Source organism: Rhincodon typus, chromosome 6 (genome assembly GCF_021869965.1).
Source record: "Rhincodon typus isolate 14 chromosome 6, sRhiTyp1.1, whole genome shotgun sequence".
NCBI classification, from domain to species: Eukaryota; Metazoa; Chordata; class Chondrichthyes; order Orectolobiformes; family Rhincodontidae; genus Rhincodon; species Rhincodon typus.
In genome coordinates, this window is record NC_063337.1 from 12570561 (window position 1) to 12587976 (window position 17416).

The 17416-nt window shown below is 40.9% G+C and overlaps 1 long non-coding RNA gene across 1 annotated transcript in view; it reads left to right on the forward strand.

The window, feature by feature from the left end:
• LOC109937723 overlaps window positions 1-17211 on the forward strand; it is a 32944-nt gene extending 15733 nt beyond the window's left edge. The window contains exons 2-4 of the long non-coding RNA XR_002261608.2: window positions 11802-11955; window positions 14972-15129; window positions 17062-17211. This is a non-coding gene — a long non-coding RNA (uncharacterized LOC109937723). The remainder of the gene's footprint in view (window positions 1-11801; window positions 11956-14971; window positions 15130-17061) is intronic.
• The last annotated feature ends 205 nt before the right edge of the window (window positions 17212-17416 follow it).

Genomic DNA, 17416 nt, shown 5'->3' on the forward strand with positions numbered 1-17416 from the left:
AGGGTCTCGACCCGAAACGTCAGCTTTCCTGCTCCTCTGATGCTGCTTGGCCTGCTGTGTTCATCCAGCTCTACATCTTGTTACATCATTACTGTAGACTTGTGTCGAACTCCATCCAGGGCCAAAACATCCTCAGGTGTGGTGCCCAGATCTGCTCACAGTGCTCTGAGTGAGCTATATCTATTGTTTTATATAACTACAGCATACCTTCTGCATTCTTATACTCCAGCCCTTTAGATATGAAGGAAAGGATTCTATTAGCCTTCTCGAATATTTTCTGCAGTTGGTCATGGCATTTTAAAGAGTTATGCACCTGAACCCCCAAATCTCGTTGGACTTCCACTGTATTTAATTTTGTGCCTTCCAAAACAAAACTTTTTTCACATAATAGATAAGCCCACACTTGCTCAGATTAAAATCTGTCTGCCACAGATTTGCCCATTCACTTAATCTATCAATATCCTGTTGTAGTTTTATGCTGTCGTCAACATTGTCTACAATGCTGTGTCATCAACAAATTTGGATATTTAACTTTTTATGCCACTATCCAAGTTGTTAATGAATATTGTGAATAATTAAAGCCTGAACACAGATCTCTGCAGGACACCACTAGTCACACCCAGTCAGTTTGATCACTTATCCATTATTACAACTCTCTGTTTCTTGTTACTCACTTTCGACCACTTTCCTATCAATGTCAGTAATTTGCCCTGCATTTTGTATGTTTCCACCTTGGCTAGCAGTTTCTTGTTTGGGACGTTATCAAAAGTCTTCTGGAAGTCCATATAAGCAAGATCCATTGACTTACTTCTGTCCACCACATTTTTTGCCTCTTCAAAAAAACTCTATGAGGTTCGTCAGGCATGAATCTCTGCTGACTCTCCCTGATTAACTGAAATTTTTGAGGTGATCAGTTACCTGATCCTTGATTATAGACTCCAACGATTTCCCCAGAACAGATTTTAGGCTAACTGGGCTGTAATTCCCTGGTTTCCTCTATCATCCTCCTTAAAGGGCAGAGTGCCACAAGAAAACTTCCAATCCAGAGGTACAACTCCTGAAGGCAGGGAACTCTGAAAGGTTATGGTTAGGGCATCGGCAATGAGGTCTCCTATCTTCTTTAATACCAATGGACAGAAACCTTCAGGTCCTGATGATTTGTCAATCTTCAGTACTACTAATGTCCTTATTACTGATCATTTACTTCAGCTAATTTTATTTAGACCCTGTTCTTGAAACTGTACTAATTTCTTTGTGACCTTTAGCAAGCTATCTTCCTTTCTTGGTGTGAATATTGAAGCAAAATGATTGTTTGGCATGTCTGCCATTTAGCCATGGTCATTGACAATATCCCCAATCCCAGCCTTTATTGGGCTAATACTACTCTTAAGCAGCTGCTCTCCCTTTACATAGCTATAAATATTCTTCTTTTTGTCTTTTATGTCTCTTGCAGGCTTCCTTTCATCATTCGTTTTCGGCGCTCTTATGAAATGCTTTGTGGGTCTTGCCATACCCCAAGCTGTCAAAATAGATTCCAGACAGTGTGGTAGATCTTAATCTTTCAGTCTGCAATGCGTGTTCCTTTTTTTAAGAAAACAAGATCAGCAGCAGCTGTCTCGCTCTCTTAGTCTGAAGATTGTGATTTCAATCTCATGACAACCATTTGAGCACCAAGTTTGGTCTGGAATTCCAAAGTAGTACCAAGGAAGTGCTGAAATTTCGCAGGTACCGGTTCACAATTCACAGCTAGAGTATTGCGTGTAGTTCTGGAATCCACATTATATAAGGGATGTGATTACACTGGAGAGGGTACAGAGGAGACTTACCAGGATGTTCCCTGGGTTGGAGAGTTTCAGTTATGAAGGGAGACTGGACAGACTGGGGCTGTCTTCCTTGTAGCAGAGTAGATTGAGAGGTGACATGATTGAGATGTACACAATTATAAGGGGCATTAATAGAGACAGGAAGAAACCTTTCCTCTTGATGAAGGGATCAATTACCGGGGGCATAGACTTAAGGAAAGGGACAGAAGGTTTAGAGGAGGTGTGAGGAAAACTATTTTCACCGAGAGGATGGTAGGAATCCGGAACTCTCTATCTGTAAGGGTGGGAGAAGTAGAAACCCTCATAACATTGAAGACATATTTAGATGTGCACTAGCAATGCCAAGGCATTCAAGGCTATGGGTAGAGTGTTGGAAAATGAGATTTGATTTGTTAGGTAGTTGTTTTTGACTGGTACAGATGCAACAGGCGGAATGCCTTTTTCTGAGCTGTTGACCTCTATGAATCAGTGACATCTGCTTTTTCCAGTACATATTAATGACCACATGGCCCAGTGAGAAGAAACGGAGGGGAGTTCTCCCTGGTGTAGTGCAAAACATTTATTCCTCAAGACCAATAAAACAGATTATATGTCATTGCCTCACATCTGTTTGACTGAGCTTGCTGTGCCAATATTGGCTGCCAGATTTTCGACCATGCAACAGTGGCTACATTTCACAAATACTTAATAAACTGTAAGATATTTTGAAATCACTTGTTGTCATGAAAGGCATTACATAATTGCAAGCTTCCTTTCTTCAAAAGCAATATTGGATGCTTTCTATAATTGACAGTCAATCCTCAGTACAATGAATACCTCTGTCTTTGCATAATTGTAAAGATTTGCGCACTATTATAGCTCATCTCTCACATGTTACACATCATAGGTAGTGAGGATTATTTTGACATTTCCTCATGGTACTAAATAGGTGATAGCAAATTGCTGGCTCATTTGCCAGCTCATTTTCATAGTTGGAACTAAAAAGTTGAAAAGGCATATTAGGACCACTAACTGACTGGTGTCCATCTTATATTATCACATCCACTTAAAACTGCCTCACAACCTGAGCTTCTTAAATACCAGACAAAGTTGCTCTCAAGGGAAGTTTTTTGGTTAGTAGAGTTGATTTTGAAAGCATTTTTGAATTCACCAGTTTCTGCTGTTTTATTAGAACTGTGTAAATGTCCGTGTGTCACCTGTACTTCACACACTGCCTATTTCCAAAAGATGTGTGACTCTGTTTGCCAGATGCTTTTGCTTTTATATCTTTGCTGCAAATAGGAATGGTAATATTTTGAACAGATGTCATCAAGCCAACATTATTCCAATTTCCATTTGTAATCTTAATTATTTTTATGGCAGTGTGACAATAGCATTCATGCGTAATATGACAGAGATTGTATGTAAATATGCATTCTTCATGACATGCTATAGTTATAAAGACATACGTTCATACGGCATGGAAACAGAGCCTTGAGCCCAACTTGCCCATGTTGACCATGTATCCTAAATTAATCTAGTCCCATTTGCCATCAATTGGCCCATATCTCTCTAAACCATTCCTATTCCTTTATTCATTAATGGGATGAGGGCGTAGCTGGCCAGGTAGCATTTATTGCCCATCCCTAATTGCCCAAAGGGCAGTTCAGAGTCAACCACATTGCTGTGGCTCTGGAGTCACATGTAGGCCAGACCAGGTAAGGATGGCAATTTCCTTCTCTAAAGGACATTAATGCACAAAATGAATTTTTCCTGGATTCATGGTCATCATTAGATTCTTAATTCCAGATATATTTCAGTGAATTCAAATTCCGTGGTGGGATTTGAACCTTGTTCCCCAGGACATTATCTGGGTTTCTAGATGAACAGTCCAGTGATAATACCAATAGGCCATCATCTCCCCATCTCCTCCTATCTATATACCCATCCAGATGCCTTTTCAAAGTTGTAATTGTACCAGCCTCCACCCCTTCCTCTGGCAGCTCATTCCATACATGTACCACCCTCTGTGTGAAAAAGTTGCCCCTTAGGTTCCTTTTAAATCTTTTCCCTCTCACCTTAAACCTATGCCCTCTAGTTCTGGACTCTGCTACCCTGGGGAAAAGACTTTGGCTATTCACCTTATTCATGTCCCTCATGATTTTATAAACTTCAATAAGGTCACCCCTCAACCTCCAACATCCCAGGGAAAACGGCCTGTTACCCATCATGTTTTAAATAGTTTGTTTCTTCACTCATGGGATGTGGGCTTCATTGGCTAGGCCAGCATTTATTTTTACTTCTAATTGCCCAAAGGGTAGGTTTAGATCAATCATGCATTTTTTTTTAGGTCTGGAGTCACATGTAGTTCTTGTGGAAGGATGTCAGATTTCTTTCCTCACAGGACAAGAGTGAACCAGATGAGTTTTTATGACAATCAGCACTGGTTACATGGTGGTAATTAGCTAGCTTTTCCTTTCAGAATTTTTGTTGAATTCAAATTTCATCATCAAATATGGTGGAATTCAAAACCATATCCCCAGAACATTACAAAAGCAGAAGTGCTGGAAAAGCTCAGCAGGTCTGGCAGCATTTGTGCAGAGAAATCAGAGTAAAGTTTCAGGTCCAGTGACCCTTCCTCAGAACAGTGAGAAAGGGTCACTTAATCTAAAACATTGCCTTTGATTTCTCTCCATAGATGCTGCCAGACCTGCTGAGCTTTTCCAGATTATTTCTGTTTTTGTTTCTCATTTCTAGCATCCGCAGATCTTTCGGTTTTTATTTCTCTGGAGCATTACTGTGGGATTCTGGATTGCTAGCTCAGTGACACATATTGTTTAACGTCAATGAATTTGTGACACAAACGCCCACACTTTTCCAGATCCTCTGGTCCAATAGCAGTGCATATTGGAATGTCCCGTGTTACTGAGTGCCACAGCGAGATCACCGACAGCTGAACCTGGAATATCTTGTTCTCGGAAATGGTTCCATGGGAGCCCGTTCTGATGGTGCCACCGGGCTATGTTAGCATGTGAACTTAAGGCGTTTGCCCATAACGTACTCAGCTTTTGACTCTGACTTATTTCAAACAGGCTTGGGATTATAGCCCTTCAAATCAATATTTACCCTTCCATCACTTTCAGCTTTGCTCCCCATTCCCCCCAGTTCTGCTCACCCCTTTATTCCCCATCAACCCCAGTCCCCATACACTGCTGACCCTCCTCATCACTCTCTGTTGTTCTCAGTGTTGTAAAAGGCAGCGAGTACCTGAAAGGGTTAACTGACTTCTCAAGATAAACTCCATCCATCAGGCTAAAATGACTGATCCTGGAAGAAGTAAATGATTACTCTGAACGGTTGTACCGTTTTTTGTTCTAGTGTTAAGCTCATATAGCTAAAGGTAATTGTGCACACTCTTAACCGTCACATGGGATGTTCATTTTACATCTCAAATTTATTGTAGCTTGCTATTAATTATCATGTAATGCAAATACATTGAACCCCTCTTCTGCTGATGACATTATGTGAACATCCTTTCCAACATAGTACCACGAACTTTGATGAATTCCAATAAAAGTGATTGATGGCAATGAATCTACCAATGGCATCTCAGATTGTTCCAGACAGCACGATCACACATTATCATCCAATCCCTACAGTGTGGTAACAGGCTATACTGACCCTGCAAAGATCATCCTACCCAGACCCTCCCCCCAACCCTATCCCTGTAACCCTGCATTTCCCATGCCTAATTCACCTAACCAACACATCCCTGGACATTACAGGGCAATTTAGCATGGCCAATCCATCTAACCTGCACATTTTTGGACTGTGCGATGAAACCCATGCAGACATGGGGAGAATGTGAAAACTCCACTAGGACAGTCGCCCAAGGGTGGAATCGAACTCAGGTCCCTGGTGCTGTGCACTGTCACTGCAGCCCCCACACACCTTTCCTTTGGGGAAAACAACTCTGCAAACTCTTTTCCCCATTCACCCTAACTCCATCATTCCCCAGCTGAGGTCACACCAGTCAACCTTCGCAACTGCTACTCAAATGGATAAATGTGAGGTATTGCATTTTAGAACACAGAACATAGAACAATACAGCACAGTACAGGCCCTTCGGCCCACGATGTTGTGCTGACCTATTACCCTACTAAGATCAAACTACCCTGCATACCCTACATTTTACTATCCTCTATGTGCCTATCCAAGAGTTGCTTAAAAGTCTCTAAAGTATCTGACTCCACTACCACTGCTGGCAGCGCATTCCACATGCCCACCACTCTCTGTGTAAAGAACCTACCTCTGACATCTCCCCTGTATCTTCCCCCAGTCACCTTAAAATTATGGCCCCTCGCAATAGTCATTTCTGCCCTGGGAAGAAGTCTCAGACTATCCACTCTATCTATACCTCTCATCATCTTGTACATCTCTATCAAGTCACCTCTCATCCTTCTTCGCTCCAATGAGAAAGGCCCTAGCTCCCTCAATCTTTCCTCATTAGACCTGCCCTCCAGTCCAGGCAGCATCCTGGTAAATCTCCTCTACACCCTCTCTAAAGCTTCCACATCCTTCTTATAATGAGGTGACCAGAACTGAACACAATATTCCAAGTGTGTAAAATTTAGTAAAATGAACCAAGGCAGGACTTATACAGTTAATGAAAGGGCCCTGGTGAGTGTTGCTGAACAGAGAGACTTACAGGTGCAGGTATATAGTTCTTTGAAATTTGTATCACATGTCGAAGGGTGGTTAAGAAGGTGTTTAGTATGCTTGCCTTCATTGTTGAGACCAGTAAGTATAAGAGTGGGGATGTCATGTTGAAGTTGTACAGGACATTGGTGAAGCCCCTTTTGGAGTACTGTGTACAGTTCTGGTTGTCTTGCTACAGGAAAGATATTATTAAATTGGACAGGGTTCAGAAAAGATTTGCCAGGATATTGTCAGGACTGGAGAGTTTGAGTTATAAGGAGAAGGTGGATAGGCTGGTACCTTTTTTCACAGGAGTGTAGGAGGTTAAGGGGTGACCTTATTGGGGTTTATAAAATCATGAGGAGCATAGATAAGGTGAATAGCAAATGTCTTTTCCCCAGGGTGGGGGAGATCAAAATTAGGGGGCATATTTTTAAGGTGAAAGGAGAAAGATTTAAAAGGGACCTGAAGGGCAGCTTTTTCACACAGAGGGTGGTTCATATGTGAAATGAACAGCCAGAGGAAGTGGTAGATGCAGGTACACTAACAACATTTAAAAGACATTGGGATAGTTACATAGATAGAAAAGGTTTCGAGGGATATGGGCCAACTGCAAGCAAATGGGACTGGTTTAGTTTGGGAAACTTGGTCAGTATGGACGAGTTGGACCAAAGGGTTTGTTTCCATTCTGTATGACTCTATCACTCTATGACTGCACCCCTAATTCACAACATCATGAGTCCAAACAATGACATAAGCCTCCAGGTGTAAAATTCCTTGGAGATATTGAGGAATGACTGACCATTTGAATCTCTGCGCCCTGGACGTTAGTCACCTGTATGTCGCTATGAATCTCCTCCAGCTTTGTATGCTTCCTTTGCTTTCCTGCCTACTCACCTTCTTCTCTACTGTCGTCCGCCACTCACCCATCTCTGACATTTCTATCCTCCCTCCTCCAGTTTGAAGGGAGGAAAAGTTGATGATTTCAATTGGGGCAACCCTCCATCTTGTTCTGCTATTTTCTAGCACCTGGTGCCAACTTCCATTTGATGGTTCTGGGAAGCATTTGGAACATAAACGAACCTGAGCTGAATCTTCAGTGGATTGAAAAATCCAAGTTCCATTTCTCCAGGACCATTTGCATACAGTGCTCAGCAATCCCAGCAAAGAAAAGGAAATCCATGGTTGTGTCAGTCAGGGAGAAATGTAAACCTCAAAATCAAATTGAATCTAATTCTCCACCAAACACTTTCCACTCATATCTTTGTTTCTATAACCCAACTTCTACCAAATTAAGTTTTGTTGTTAAGAAAAGAAGCTGAGGAAAATCAATATTAAACATACCATGCAGAGTTTCATGGCTCCAGGAGACTGAAAGTTATTTACAATTGGTTGTCTTGCTTTTTTGAATCTTTGAATGTCACTAGCCTCATTTGGAAGTCACAGTCACAAATCATTCTTGCTTGGGAATTTCCATTAAAGTGAAAAGCTTGGAAATAGTTTTTCCCTGGGGATTCTTGTCTTTTTCTTATCTACTTGTTGGAAGAGAAACCAAAAGGATGAGCTTTCCTGGGGAAGCAGATGTATAAATCAACACAGGAATTGATTCGCAGTCACTTGCAAATAGTCAATGCCCAGGGTGCTGAGGTTCAGAAGCTCATTTATTTCTCAACATTTCTCAACATTTCTATGGAATTATATATCAGAAGGTTTCTGTTTGTATTTGGGCTCAGAATGCTTCAGAATATTGTGAATTGGGAGAATCAGTTCCTAATAGCAGCAGCAGAATCTTTCACAGTCCACATTATCTGCTGCACACCTTGGCAGTGTGTCTCCCTGGTACTCATGCTGTGTGAGCTTTGCAGAGTAACACCAACAGCGCAGGTTCAATTTCTAATTAAGAAAGCTAAAGAAATGCTGGCCCTAATAGCTAGAGGACTAGTGTACAAGGACACAGAAGTTATGTTGCAGTTATACGAATCCCTGGTTCGACCTCACTTGAAGGACTGTGAGCAGATCTAGACACCTCACCTAAGAAGGATATATTGGCCTTGGAAGAAATACAATGTAGGTTTACAAGAATGATACCTCGATCTTAGGGGTTAAGTTATGAGGAGTGTTGATAGAAATTAGGCCTATTTTCTCTAGAATTTTGAGTTTAAGGGGTGATCTAATTGAAATCTTCGAGATATTAACAGGAAAAGACAGGGTAGATAAAGATAAACTATTTCCACTGGTTGGGGATTCTAGAACTAGGGGATATAGTCTGAGAATTAGGACCAGACCGTACAGGACACCTCTGCAGGGAATCCTCAGGGTCATGTCCTAAGCTTAGCCATCTTTAGTTGCTTCATAAGAAATATATGAAGACTCAATAGACAGCACCTTCCCACGATTGCTTCCACCCAGAAGGACAAGAACAGCAGATACATAGAAACATCAGCACCTGCAAGTTCCCCTCCAAATCATTAACCATCCTACTTGGAAGTTTATTGTCATTCCTTCAATGTCGCTGAGTCAAAATCCTGGAAATCTCACCCTGACAGCATTGTAGATGTACCTACAGTATCTAAACTGCAGTGATTCAAGAAGGCAGAGCATCAATGCCTTTTCAGGAGGTTGGTGGTGGGTTGGGTTGGGGGGGTGGTTGGTGGGTGGTGGGCGCAGTGCACCAGTGGTCATGGTACTGGACTAATTCTCCAGATTGCCAGCTCTTATTATGAGGAGTTGGATTCGCGGCAGATTGCGGTATAAAAATATGGAATGTAACTGAAGTCAATTGTTGTAAAGACCCACCTGGTTCATTAATACCCTGCTGACCTCAATTGGCCTGGTCTACAGGTGACTCCAGAACCACAACAATGAGGTTGATTCTTAATTGCCCTCTGGATAACTAGAGATGGGCAATAAATGCTGCCTAGCAACGCCCACATCCCATGAATTGGAAAAAAAGAACAAAATCCACAAATGTCTAAATTAAAGTTCCCTAACTATATGCGGGTCAACCCTATCTTACAAGGAGAACTATGGTAGGTCTCACAACTAACTTCTCTATAAAATGAAAGTCATTCATTTACCCAGACTGTCAGGCTCCTTGTTCAACCTGGTTAAAACCTATCAGGCTGTTCAGTGGATAAGATGAGTTTTATTAAAAAGAATCAGCGGTCAATATTCTGACAGTGCCTCCTTCTCTGTCAATGAAAATTACTCTTGCTTCGAATGGATCATATGCAGTGAGTTTCCTGCTCACCACCATTTGCTTTCATGCAGGTTCTTTTCAAGATCATATTGGAAGAAGATGTGATAAACAATCTATGGTTGCAAACTCACCCAGACCTTCAACCCTCACTGTGTTAGCTGACCAAGTTTCTCACAGCTTCCTTTGGTTTCTTCTCTTGGTGTTGTTCAGGCCTCATTTAATTCTGCATCTCCCCCCACCACTGCACACATGTACACACACACAGAATAAACAGATCGCTGTCATTGTCAGATGCTGGATGTGACAACAACTTAGAATTCTCAGATTTTAATCGATGGAATCCTCACTAATAGATGGGGCCAACGGGAAATAGTGTAGCTTTCACAAATAAGAATACCACAATGTTAAGGTGCACCACTCACATATCATTGATGGTATGTTATCAAAGAACAGAACCTATACACCTCTTAATGTATGTTATCAAGATACACCATTCGTATTCCATTGCTAGTGCATTATTAAAAGAGAATGACACTTGGAGAAATAAAAACAGAAAATTATACAGAAACTCAGCAGTTCTGGCAGCATCTGTGGGGAGAGAAACAAAGTTAACATTTTGAGTCTGGTATGACCTTTTCTAAAGGAGAGTCAGGAGTGTAATGGAATACTCCCCACTTGCCTGGATGAGTGCAGCTCCAACAACACTCAAGAAGCTTGACACCATCCAGGACAAAGCAGCTAACTTGATTGGCACCAGATTCACAAGCTTCTGTTCTTTCCACCACTGATGGTCAGAAGCATGGGTGTTTTTCTCATTCAGTTTGTGGGCGTTGGCGAGTGGGCTAGCATTTATTACCCATCTGCAAGGCATACTGCTGAAATTCACAAAGGCTCCTGAGACAGCATCTACCCAACCCATGACCACTTCCATTTGGAAGGACAATGGCAGCAGATACATGGGAAAAGCACCACTTGCAAACTACCACCTTCCCCTCTAAGGAATGGCTTTGTGGGTCAACCTGCAGTACGTGGACTACAGCTGTTCAAGAAGACAACTCACCAACACCTTCTCAAGGTAACGAGGAATGGGCAATGGATGCTGGTCCAGTCAGCGACGTCCATGTCCCATGAGAGAATATGTTTTTTCCTTTGAATCAGACTCAAAATGTTTACTCTGTTTCTCACTCTACAGATGATACAGATTTTCTCCAGCATTTCCTGATTTTATTTCTGTTTTCCAGCATCCACAGTATTCTGCTTTTATTTGCACTTTTAAAAGCTTTGCATCATAGGTTTTCCTTTGCTAAAATTGAAGCCCTCCCTCTGGTCTATGACATATAAAATATGTAGACCCATCTGTTTTAGCTCGAAGAGAAAATGATTCTGTTGCACAGGATCAGGGTTTTCATCATGATATCTACTAGTTTCTGCCTGATGCACAATGAATGGCATTGATATGGTACAGTTGGCACTGACCTGGCTTATTTATGACTGCCGTGTATCAATATAAAAAACTTGGATAGGAACTAGTGGAGTCTGATGTTCCCGTTCTGAGATAAAGACAATCTCCAGCTCCAAAGCACAAATGGTTAAGCTCTGGGAAGGTCATCGTGGAAGCAGAATCAATCAAAGCATAATTATTTGAAAAGAGGTAATGGGAAAGGACAGGGGATTGGCCCTTGGGGTATTGCTTATTTGGAGAGCCATTGCAGGAATTTTGGGCTCCTTCTGGGTTGTAACAATTTTGTGATTCTGTGATAGGAACAGGCTTTCTCTTGTCAAAGACAGTCGTATGATCATTGTGAAAAACGAGCCCAGTAGTTTCCAACTTCAGTTCTGTTCCAAACTTCCTCTTCCTCTCCTTCGTGTCTCGGTCAGTGTGGTTATATTGTGGCATTCTCATCTCTGAATTAGAACCGCGAGCTAGGCTGACACTGTCTGAGGTGTTATCATTTGCATGACAGTTTACTACACTTGCCTCCCTGACAGCCCTGAGTTAAAGTTGAGTAAAAAGCAATAAGTATCCATTGTTTCAAAATTGTGTTTACAACTTTCTTTCTAATTTGATAATCCGATGTTCTTTTTGTGTTGCTCTTTTTCAGGGTGTTTCATCATCAGCATCTGACCTTCTTTCAGAGTAGGCAGTGTTTCAGATGAAGGTTTCCACTATGGTCCCACTTGCCTGTTGCCTTGTAATCTCCTTTGTTTTACCAGTGGTGTTAAGTAAAAGATGCATGGAAGTCCAAGGAAACCTTAGTAAGTATTAAACTAATACCAGCTATGCAGTTTGTTTTTCTTCCTATTTCCTTTCAGCAACATTAGCACCTTCTTCTCAATCCTTCTTCCATATTCCCTAACACCTTTATTTCTAAGTTAGTACCTATAAACACCTCCAGAATGGAATGGCATTTTTGCCCTCAAACCCACCCCACCCCGACAACTAAGAGGCTGGAAGGCAAGGGAGACACATAAAATCGAGAGGGTGCTGTGCCCACTACCTACACCCAGCAGAAATGGTGGAATTGCTAAGTCATTATGTTTTGACTGTTAGCCTCTGAAAAGGGGAACAATGGTGTCTAAGTTAAGAGAGGAACACATGAGAGAGTGCAGTGTGAAATCAACTAGCATCACTGGAAGGAATAATAGAAAGGCTTACAAACTTTAAGATAAACAATGTTGTGATGTGCGCTGAAAATAGGATAGTTGGCTGAGGGAATTTTCAAGTCACCTCATTTGCATTCATGCACTCAATCTCTGCTCAATGCTTGCACTCTTGATTATCTATTGGAAGACGATAGTATCACTCCCCACTACAGACCCTTAAGCGCGCAAAACAGATTGGCACTTCTGTGTAATTTCAAGTGAGTGCAACATTTTTTGGATGCATGATCTCCCAATGACTGGAGAATGCTACACCCTCAGGTCAATGTCAGACACCCCCTTGCACAATTGGAAGAGACAGGAACTAGTCTTTGTATTCTGACTCATCCCAGCCACATCCAAAAACAGCAAAAACCAAATTAGTTCACCATGTTTGCTCGTGTCAAGAACCACCCTTTAATGACCTTTCAAAGTTAACTTCATTGACCGTAATGTCCCTACTTTTCTTCAGAGCTTATTGGAATAAAGCAACATGATATGAATTAGAAAGTAGAAAATGTGTAACACAATCTTTATAAAAAGAGACGAGGAATGATTTCTCAAATTACAAATGTGTGATCCAATGCAATGGTTTGAGGGGGGCGGGGGGCGGGGTGCGGGGGTAAGGCAATTGAGACTCTGAAGGATGATACCATTAACAATTAATTATATAAAACAATATGTGGTTAGAAAGAGTCTTCAGTTCCTAAGGGCTACATTATATATGAGCGGTTACTGTTTTCAGGCAGTGGTTAAACTTATACACCCCCTGAATTAGAGGCAGAAAAACTATCATGTGCACCACAACAAGAGTTCTTTTTACACTTGAGTAACAACCAGGAGCTTGATGATGATCATAAGATCAATGATAAAGGATGAGGTAATTAACATGATCTACCAGGATTGTGATAAACGTCTAACATTATCCCATGTGACTGGTACGAAATGGATATATGGCAAGATATACACTTGGCTTGATGCATGACTGAAGGGTGAGGAACAAGCATTGATGATGATCAGGGTGCTGTCAGAATGGAGACTCACACAGATTAATTGTTAAGCCCCTGCCATCTATCATTTTTGTAAAGGCTCAGAGGGCAGATTAACAACCTTTACGCTTAAATTTGCAAGTAAGGCAATATTGTGTGTTGTACCTGTCACCTATGCCTGTCATCTATGGGGACCTGAACAACCAAGGCCACTAGCTAAACAAATGGTAGGTGAATCTTAATACTACCAAGTGCAAAATGATGAGATTTGACAGTTTAGTATTAGTGCAAAATAGAAATTCTGTGGTGCTTGATGTAACAAAACAGGAACAAGATATAAATGCTTCAGTTGGACTGGTTACTAAAACTGTTTGTTTGGTGTTTATAAATAGTCAGGAAAGATTTATATTTTGTGTCCAGGGATGTGACACCCAAGTTATATGTAGCAATTTTGAAATTGTACCTAACTTTGGTATTATTATTTTTTATTCCTTCATGGGATGTGGGATTTGCTGGCTTGGCCAGCATTTATTGACCAGCGGGCAGTTAAAAGTCAATCACATTGCAGTGGGTCTGGGGTCACAGGTAGGCTAGACCAGGTAAGGATGGCAGCTTCCTTCCCTGAAAGACATGAGTGAACCAAATGAGCATTTCCTGGCAATTAACAATGGTTTCATGATCATCCTGCGACTCTTTATCACAGATTTTTATTAAATTTAAATTCCCCCATCTACCGTGGTAGGATTTGAACTCCAGTCCCCAGAGCATCAGCTGGGTCTCTGGATTAATAGTCTAACAATAATATCACTAGGCTATCATCTCTCCAGCAAGGTAGCATAGGAACTGAGCTGTTCTGGTTTCTTTTTTACAGGGAAAGAATAGGGAGTATTGCAATGAGTCCAGAAAATAGACACAAGATTGATTCCGAAACCAAAAGGGCTAAAATAAGAAATAATTTCTCCTCTGGAGTATGTTCTTGCAGAATGTGGAAGGACATAATAAATCTTCAATGACAGAACCAATTTCTGGGCAAACTGATGAAATTTGCAGCACAGTTAGGAATTGTGAGAAAATTGGGAATTTAGTTAACTTGTTTTTATTGACTAAGTGAAGACTTGTGGATCAAACAATGAGTAGATCCTTCTCAGTGAGGGAGAGACATTTTGACTGTTTTCAGAATCCCAGTAAAGAACCTAAGTTGAGGAGAAATTTCTTCAACCAAAGGGCCTGTAGAACTTGTTACCACAGAAAACAGTGGAGACTAAGATATGTATAATTCCAAGCAGGAGTTGGATGTAGCACTCAGGGCTAAAGAGATCAAAGGATATGTGGGAAAAGCGGGAACAGGCTGCTGAGTAGAATGATCAGCCATGATCGTAATGAATGACAGACCAGACTCGAAGGGCTGAATGGCCTACTCCTGCTCCTATTTTCCAAGTTTCTATGCAGGAAAGATTTGAACGGGAACTGAAGTGGACATTCCCGCCTTGTGTGGTGACGAAGAATTGTGTTGTCTCCAGGAGGGCATATGTTTTCTGTCAGTGGCTGTTAATGTTGAACTGCAACTAGAATGTGAACTAAACTGAACATATTTACAATTTTCTCTTCCACTTATTTAATTGTTTTCATTTGTCATTAAACAGCCGATCTTAATCCACCGACCAACCTCATGATTGTGGATAGGCAGCTCGGGGAATTGACAATTTCTTGGAATGATAGCCTCAGTGAAATCAGAAAAGCTAATATATGTGTTAGATATCCATTTGAGTACAAGTACTTCGATTCTCAAACTTGGCAAGAAGTAAGATTTTGTTCTTTCCTCTTTATCTTTAAAATCTAATCTGAAGTAATTGTAATTGAAGAGTTTTTGTTTAGTGAAGAATTTGACGAGATTATACCAATCCTGATTTCCCCACTGTGGCATACTGGTAGTGACCCAAGCTCAGAGCTAGATAACCCAGGTTCAAGTCCCTACTTGCTTCTGAGATGTGACCTAGTGTTTCTGATCAGGTTGACTAGAGACTTTCTAAATGTTACAATCAATTAAAAATGATGAATTTCTATCTCTGCAGCCACAATTCAACATAAGAACTTGATATATGAAGGAATCTTAGCTATTGGGTTTATTTTCTTGGGAATGATGTAGGTAAGAGTTTAAGTTAAAGTCAGAGGCATTATGATGCAAGGAAGGCCTTTTAATCCATCAATTCTGTGCTAGCATTCTGCAGAAAAATTCAATCAGTAGCACTCTCTCACTCTATCCCTTTACTTTCCTCAAGCGTCCACATTCGTGAGTCATTCATCCTCTCCACTTGAAGACTTTCAGGTAGAGATTCCAGGTTATGGCCATTATGACTGCTTAAAAATGTTCTTCCTCACATCTTCCCCATGTCTTTTGCCCAAAACCTTGAACATGATGAGACAGGGAATGGGATTGAATGGTCCATCACCATTTTCAAGGTCTGGAAATTAGGCACTGGAAGGTTGTCTGTTTAAGAGGAAAAGGGCTTCATTAAAATGGCAAAGATATAGATTACACAATTTTAACCTCAGTCCCAATGTGGGTTATGTGCTATCATACTGCTAGCACTCAAAATCCTGATCACAAGAGGCACGCACTGGTGTAATAACCCTGGCCTCCGCGCTGTTAGATTTACTTCTTTATGTTTCTGCAACTCCTCCCCAACCCCCAACAACCACCATCATTAGACAGTGATAGATAGATTTGAATGATGATTGGCCTTCCTTGTGTCATACTGCCTCTGACTTTACCTTAAACCCCTACCCACATCATCCCTAAGGAAATAAACACAACAGCTTGAATTCCTTCATGCACCGGTTCTTGAGGTCAATTGTTCTGGTTGTAGAGATAGAGAAGGGAAGAAAGAGTAAGTTAATTGATTGCGACATTTAAATGGTTTCTAATCAACCCCATCAGAGATATCAGTACACACTTTGGAAGTGGTGAAATGGGTGGAGAAGCCATGGATTAAATTCAATGTGGAAAACTGTGAAGTAATTCCTTTGGAGTTTGATTCATTTGGAAGGTAGAGCATGGAGAGATAATGCAAAATAAAGGATGCAATTCAAAAGGCAGTGCAGGAGAAGAAGGCCCTGGGAAAGGACCTTTGTACAGTTGTGCATAAACCATAAAACTGGCAGGACAGGTTGAGGGAGCAGTTAATAATGTACGCAGGATCTTAGACTTAATTAACAGTGCATAGAGTATGAGAGCAAGGAAGTTATGTTGAATGAAACACTAATATTCCTCAAACAAAAACCAAAGAACTACTGATGCTGAAATCTCAAACAACAGAAATTGCTGGAGAAATTCAGCTGGAGTGTTGTTTCCAGTCCTGGGCAGTACATTTCAGGAAAGATTTTGAGAAAGCCCAAGAAAGACTCAGGAATGAGAAACTTCAAATATGAAAATTGATTGGAGAAGTTGGGACCATTTTCCATGGGGAGGATAAGGTATTTTGATAGAGGGATTCAAAATCATGAGGGTTCTGGTCAAACCAGATAAGGAGGAACTGAATTCATTTGGTAGTGCACTGCAGTATCAGCATTGACTTTTAAGAGGGACTTAATTCCAGAATCTTGTGGTTCAAGAGCAAATATTAACCCACATGTTTGCGCCACTATTTAGCAAAGTTTAAAATGCACAAAAGACATGATAAAAATGAGGATGATCACAAATGACAGTAATTATTTTTTTGAACTTCTATCACAGGATTCCAGGCTTCTGGAGCCAGAATATACAAAAACATTTGAATTACACCGGGGGGTTTACATACGAGTTAAAAATATGGTCCTGACTATGCGCAATATAATTAAAAAAGAAAGTAACTGGACTGTAATAGCTATCCAACCACCACCAGGTATGGTCTTTTCTCAATAGTGGTTAGAGGTGGGCAACAAATGCTGATCTCACCAGCACCATTTGCTTCCTGTGAAAGAATAATTTTTTAAAAAAGTTGTATGTATGAATAAAATTAATCAATGAGTGTGTGCAGACTTCTGTATCCTGACATATGTTATAACTGTGCAATATATATATATAAAACAACTTGCATGTGTACGTATAT